The sequence below is a fragment of the Canis lupus genome, chromosome X (assembly GCF_003254725.2).
Source record: "Canis lupus dingo isolate Sandy chromosome X, ASM325472v2, whole genome shotgun sequence".
Taxonomy (NCBI): Eukaryota; Metazoa; Chordata; class Mammalia; order Carnivora; family Canidae; genus Canis; species Canis lupus.
Genome location: NC_064281.1, coordinates 85,056,224 through 85,063,072, shown reverse-complemented (window position 1 = coordinate 85,063,072; position 6,849 = coordinate 85,056,224). Strand labels below are relative to the sequence as shown.

The 6,849-nt window shown below is 37.0% G+C and overlaps 1 pseudogene; it reads right to left on the bottom strand.

Annotated features, from left to right (window-relative positions):
• Positions 1–567: 567 nt before the first annotated feature.
• LOC112649111 (heterogeneous nuclear ribonucleoprotein A1-like) lies at positions 568–1,861 on the bottom strand (annotated as a pseudogene).
• Positions 1,862–6,849: the final 4,988 nt, after the last annotated feature.

Here is a 6,849-nt window from a genome sequence, read left to right as displayed (position 1 = left end):
AAGTCTATATGGTATTCTTGTTTGAATGTGATTGGTTAATTTTATGTGTCAACTTGATTGAGCTAAAAGATGCCCAGATAGCATTATTTCTGGGCAGGTCTGTGAGGATGTTTCTGGGAGAGATTAGCATTTGAATCAATAAACTGAGTAAAGAAGAATGCTAAGGTCACCCTCACCAGTGTGGGTAGACATCATCCAATCCATTGAGGGCCAAAAAGGCAGAAAAGGGCAAATTTTCTCAGCTTGAGCTGGAACTTCCTTCCATCTTCTTCCCTCAGATACTAGTGATTCTGGTTCTTGGTCCTTTAGACTAAAACTTGAATTTACATTATTGGCTTCCAGGACTTTAGGTTTGGACTAGAGCCACACCATTGGTTTTCCTGGACCTCCATCTTGCAGACAGCAGATTGTGGGACTTTTTTAGCCATCATAGTTGTATGAGCAATTGCTCATTATCATATCAGTTCCTATATATCTTTCTTTTTTTTTAAAAAAAAAAGACACATTTATTCAGCGTCATAATCAGACTATTACATTTAGCAATCAACAGCATGGGTACAAAAAAAATCTACATTAAAACCCTTTGTTGGAATGCTTTACACTTTCCACAGAACAAAAACTAAAATAACCTGTTATACAATTCGTCACAAATACAGTCCTTGAGTTTTTTGCCCATACACATGAGTATTGTCTAAAACATGTCTTCTTTGTAGCAGCTAGGCCCTGCCACCACGGTGTTTGGCTGAGTTCACAAATTTGTTGTAACCTGTAGCTTCCCTGTCACTTCTCTGGCTCTCCTCTCCTGCTAAGCTTTGTTTCCTGGCAGTAATTAAAACCTTCTGCCACTGTCATAGCTACTGCTGTTGCTGGAACCACTATAGCCACCTTGGTTTCATGGTTTGGCAAAGTATTGGCCTCCACCACCATAGGGGCCAGAGCCTCTGCCTCCAAAATTTCCTCCTTTCATGGGTCCAAAATTTGAGGATTGATTGTTGTAATTGCCAAAATTGTTATAGCTTCCGCCACCTCCAAAGTTGCTTCCATCATTACCAAATCCGTTATAGCCATCCCCACTGCCACCGTATCCACCACCACCTCGACTGCCACCAAAGCCACCTTGACCACTGAAGTTCCCTCCTCAACCAAAGTTGTCATTCCCACCAAAACCACCTCCACGACCACCACCAAAGTTTCCAGAACCATTTAGGCCTCTTTGGCTGGATGAACCACTAGCCATCTCTTGCTTCGATAGGGCTTTTCTTACTTCACAGTTGTGGCCATTCACAGTATGGTATTTTTGAAGGCCAATCTTGTCTACAGAGTCATGGTCATCAAATGTCACAAAAGCAAAACCTCTCTTTTTGTCACTGCCTCGGTCAGTCATGATCTCAATCACTCCAATTTTCCCATACTGTTCAAAATAATCTCTTAGATGATGTTCTTCAGTGTCTTCTTTACTGTCATCAACAAAAATCTTTTTCACAGTTAAGTGGGCACCATGTTTTTGAGAATCTTCTCTTGAGACAGCCCTCTTTGGTTCCACAACTCTTCCATCCACCTTATGTGGCCTTGCATTCATGGCTGCATCTACCTCCTCCTCGGTGGCATACGTGACAAACCCAAAGCCTCTGGAGCGCTTGGTGTTTGGATCCCTCATTACCACACAGTCCACAAGCGTTCCCCATTGCTCAAAATGGCTCCTCAGACTCTCATCGGTTGTTTCAAACCTCAAACCTCCGACGAAGAGCTTCCGCAGCTGCTCAGGCTCTTTGGGAGACTCTGACCTAGAAATGACGGCGGTGAGAGGGGAGACTTTAACGATGCTTATTTGGCGGCCTATATCTCTATATATCCTATTCATTCTGTTTCTCTGGAGAACCCTAACTAATACTCTGGGTTTAATTCAACTTCCTAACTAACCATTACCATGGCCACCCCCGCCCCAGCTGTATTGGCATAGTAGTTCAACGAAGGTGAGGCAGGCTGTGCAATAAAACCCAGCAGCTTTGCTGCTGCTGCTGCTGCTGCTGCTGCTGTAAAGAACTCACTTGATTTAGAGCATCAATGGTTAGAGTATTGATCTCAGTGGCAAGGAAATAAGGCCTGCTAGCCTGAGATTACAGTACTGTTTGGGGCAGGCAATGGACTAGCAGTGGATGTAACAGGGAATTCCAGGAAGTAAGATATCCATAGTGGACTTGATAAACTGTCCACATACCTTGTGCACATGTCCACACATCCCTGGCCTTCTGCACCTGTGTGAATGTACAGTGGAAAAGCAAGTGAGACCAACAGAAAGTAACAGCTAGAACAGACTTGACGGCAATTTGAAATTTGAATATGTTCTTCAGTTTGCACACAGATCCATCAGCAGATAATGGATACACAGTGGCTGGAGGTGTTTGAGGCAACCTTTAGCTGAAAGCTATGCAGACACAAATGCACCCTTAGGAAGCTAGTTTTTTTTTTTTTTAAATAATGCAGAGGAAAAAAATCTGAGCAGAGGCCTCAGTAGCCACATATTGTAGTAGAGATAGAAGTCATAAACTTGGCTCCGTAAGCTAGTAAACAAACAAACAAACAATAAAAAATAGTAACAAGCATCAGGAGGCAAAATCAGAATGGAGAGTTGTTACAATATATTATCTAAAATGCCTGATATTCACCAGAAAATTAAATAGACAAAAAGTAAAGAAATTGATTCAGCAATTTAAATTCTACCCCACCCCAAAACAGCCCAGGCCCATGTGGATTCTGTGGTAAATTTGATCAAATATTTAAAGAAAGAAAAATCACACCATTCCTTTATAACAACTTTCAAAAGTAGAAAAGGGAATGCTTCCCAACATCTATGAGGCCAGCATTACTCTGATACCAAAGACATCAGAAAAAAGAAAACCATACACTGATACCCCTCATGAATACACATGCAAAAAATCTTAAAATGTATCAGCACACTAAATTCAGTAACATATTAAAAGGATTATAAAACATGGCAAAGTGAGATTTGTTCCAGAAATGCAAGTTGGCGTAATATTAAAAAACAATTAAATGCACCATGTTAATAGAATAAAGGACAAAAGCACACAATCATCTCAATAGACAACAAAAAAGCATTTGACAAAATTTAACACCATCACGAAAAAAATATTCAACAAAGTAGAATTAGAAAGGAGGAAACCGGGATCCTTGGGTGGCGCAGCAGTTTGGTGCCTGCCTTTGGCCCAGGGCACGATCCTGGTGACACGGGATCGAATCCCATGTCGGGCTCCCGGTGCATGGAGCCTGCTTCTCCCTCTGCCTGTGTCTCTGTGCCTCTCTCTCTCTCTTTCATGAATAAATAAATAAAATATTAAAAAAAAAGAAAGGAAGAAACCTTCCTAACCTGATAAGAGCATCTATAAAAAATCTTTAGTAAATATCTTATGCAATCATGAAAAACTGAGTATTTTCCCTCTAAGATCAGAAACAAGAGTGTCCACTGTCATCACTTGTATTCAGTTCAATATTGATTTAGAGCATCATTCAATTCAATATTGAATTGAATACAAGTGATGGTGAGTCTAGCTAGTGCAACAACAAAATTAAAGCCATTCAAATTAGAAAGGAAAGGAAGGCATAAAAACTTAGTTTGCAGATGACGTGATCTTATATTGAGAAAATTCTAAGGCATATACAAAAACACATAACTAGTAAAATTAATAAAAGAATTTAGCAAGGTCACAAGCCACAAGATGCATATACAAAAATTAATTATATTTCTATACACTAGCAATGAACAATAAAAAAATACAATGAAGAAGGCACCTGGCTGGCTCATTCAGAAGAACATGTGACTCTTGATCTCAGGGTTGTGAGTTTGAGCCCCATATTGGGTGTAGAGATTACTTAAAAATAAAATCTTTAAAAAAATGCAATGAAGAAAACCATTAGTAAAACATTTCTAATAACATTAAAAATAATAAAATACTTAGGAACAAATTTAACAAAAGAATTACAAAATGTGTGTATTGAAAGCTACAAAACGTTGCTAAGATAAATTTTAAAAGATCTAAATAAATAGGAGAGACATTCTATGTTGATGAATTGGAAGTCGCAATATTCAGGTATAATTAACATACAGTTTTATATTAGTTTCAGGTGTAAATGATGTATATAATGATTCAACGATTCTATACTTTCCATCATGATAAATGTATTATTAATCCTCTTTATCTATTTTACCCATTCCCCTCACCAACTTCACTTCTGTCAACTTCCAATTTGTTCTCTATATTTAAGAGTCTGTTTTTTGTCTCTTTTTTTATTTGTTCATTTGTTTTGTTTCTTATGTTCCTCATATGAATGAAATCAATGGTATTTGTCTTTCTCTAACTGACTTATTTCACTTAATATTAGACCCTCTAGATCCATGAATGTTGTTGCAATTGGCAAGATTTCATCTTTTTATGGCTGAGGAATATTCCATTGTATATACCAAATAATCTTTATGCATTCACTTATCAGCATCTTGGGTTGCTTCCATGTCTTGGCTGTTGTAAATAAAGCTGCGATAAACATATGGGTGCATATCTTTTTGAATTAGCATTTTTATTTTCCTATAAATAGCCAGTTGTTTTCCTCTATACTGTTTTCCACAGTGGCTATAGCAGTTTGCATTCCCACCAACAGTGCACAAGGGTTCCTTTTCCTCCATATCCTTGTCAACATTTGTTATTTCTTATGAGTTTCTCTTTTTTTTAGCCATCCTGACAGGTGTGAGGAATCTCATTATTATTTTGATTTGAATTTTCTCTAATGATTAGTGATGTTGAGCATCTTTTCATGTGTCTGTTGGCCATGTGTATATCCTCTTTGGAAAAATGTCTATTCAGATCTTCTGATCATTTTTAAATTGGATTATTTGGGTTTTTTGGTTTGAGTTGTATAGATTCTTTATGTATTTTGCATATTAACCCCTTATCAAATGCATCATTTGCAAATATCTTCTCCCATTCAGTAGGTTACCTTTTTGTTTTGTTGATCATTTCCTTTGCTGTGTAAAAGCTTTTTATTTTGATTAGGTCTCAGTAGTGTAACTTTGCTTTTGTTTCGGTTGCCAGAGGAGATATGTCTAGAGCAATGTTTCTGTAGCCAACGTCAGAAAGAATACTGCCTATGTTTTCTTCTAGGAGTTTTATGGTTTCAGGTCTCACATTTAGGCGCTTAATCCATTTTTAAAAACTTTTTATTTTATTTTTAAGTAACCTCTACACCAAATGTGAGTCTCGAACTCACAACTCTCAGATCAAGGAGGCATATACTCTCCCACCTAAGCCAGCCAGGCACTGGAGGTCCTTAACCCATTTTGAGTTTATTTGTGTATGGTGTAAGAAAGTAGTCCAGCTTCATTCTTTTGCATAGTCCAGTTTTCCAATGCCATTTGTAGAAGAGACTTTCTTTTTCCCATTTCCCACTGTATGTTAACTACCTTGAATTTAGATAAAAATTTGGAGAAAAAAAACCTACAGTAATCAAGACAGTGTGGTATTGACATAAGGATAGGCATGTAGATCAATGGGATTGAACTAAGTGTCCAGAAATAAGCCCATATGTTTATGATCAAATGATTTTTTTAGTAAGGCTCCAGGACCACTCAATGAGAGGAGGATAGTCGTTGCAACAAATGATTCTATGTTAATTGAATATATCATGCTAAAAAACAATTTAGAGCCTTACAAACAAAAAAAAAATAAATCTAACTTATAGACTTAAATGTAGAAACTAACACTATAAAAATTTTAGGAGAAAATATTTGTAACCTTTGGTTAAACAAAGCTTTCTTAGATATTATACCAAAAGCATCAGCAAAAATAACAAAAAAGTAAATAGATTAGACTTCATCAAAATAAAAAACTTCGGGCAGCCCTGGAGGCTTAGTGGTTTAGTGCCGCTTGCAGCCCGGGGTGTGAACCTGGAGACTTGGGATTGAGTCCCACGTTGGGCTCCCTGCATGGGGCCTGCTTCTCCCTCTGCCTGTGTCTCTGCCTCTCTCTCTCTCTCTCTCTCTCTCTCTCTCTCTCTCTGTGTGTGTGTGTCTCTATGAATAAATAAAATCTTTAAAAAAATAAAATAAATAAAAAACTTCATTGTTTCAAAGGATACCATTAAGAAAGTGAAAAGACAACATGCAGAATGGGAGAACATATTGCAAATCATTTAACTGTTAAGAGACTTTATCTAGAATATAAAAAGAACTTACAACTCAATAACAAAACCACAAATTTAAAAATGGGCAAAATATCTGAATAGACTTTTTTTAAAAAAGCCATACAAATGGCCAATGAGCACATGAAAAAATGCTCAACATAATTATCCATCAGAGAGATGCAAATTAAAAACATAGTGAGATGCCTATGTATACCCACTAGAATGGCTATATCAAAAAAAAAATACCCCAATAATAGTATTGGTGAGAATATGGAAAAATAAGAATTTTGATACATTGTTTGTGGGGAGGTAAAATGGTATGATCTCTTTGGAAAACAATTTGACAATCTCATAAAAACTTGCAATAAACTTTGTATATGATCCCCCCCCCCAAAAAAAAAAAAACAGCTATGTGATCCAGTGATTGTGCTCTTGGGAGTCTACCCAAGAGAAATGAAAATATGTGTCACACAAAGACTTGTATGCAATATTCATAGCAGCATTATTCATAATAGCCAAAAACTGGAAGCACTTCAACTGTGCATTGTTAGTGAATAAACACAATGTGGTATATTCATACAGTGGAATGTTATTGAGCTATAAAAAGAGTGAAATAATGATGTATGCTACAACATGGATGAACCTCAAAAACATGCTAAG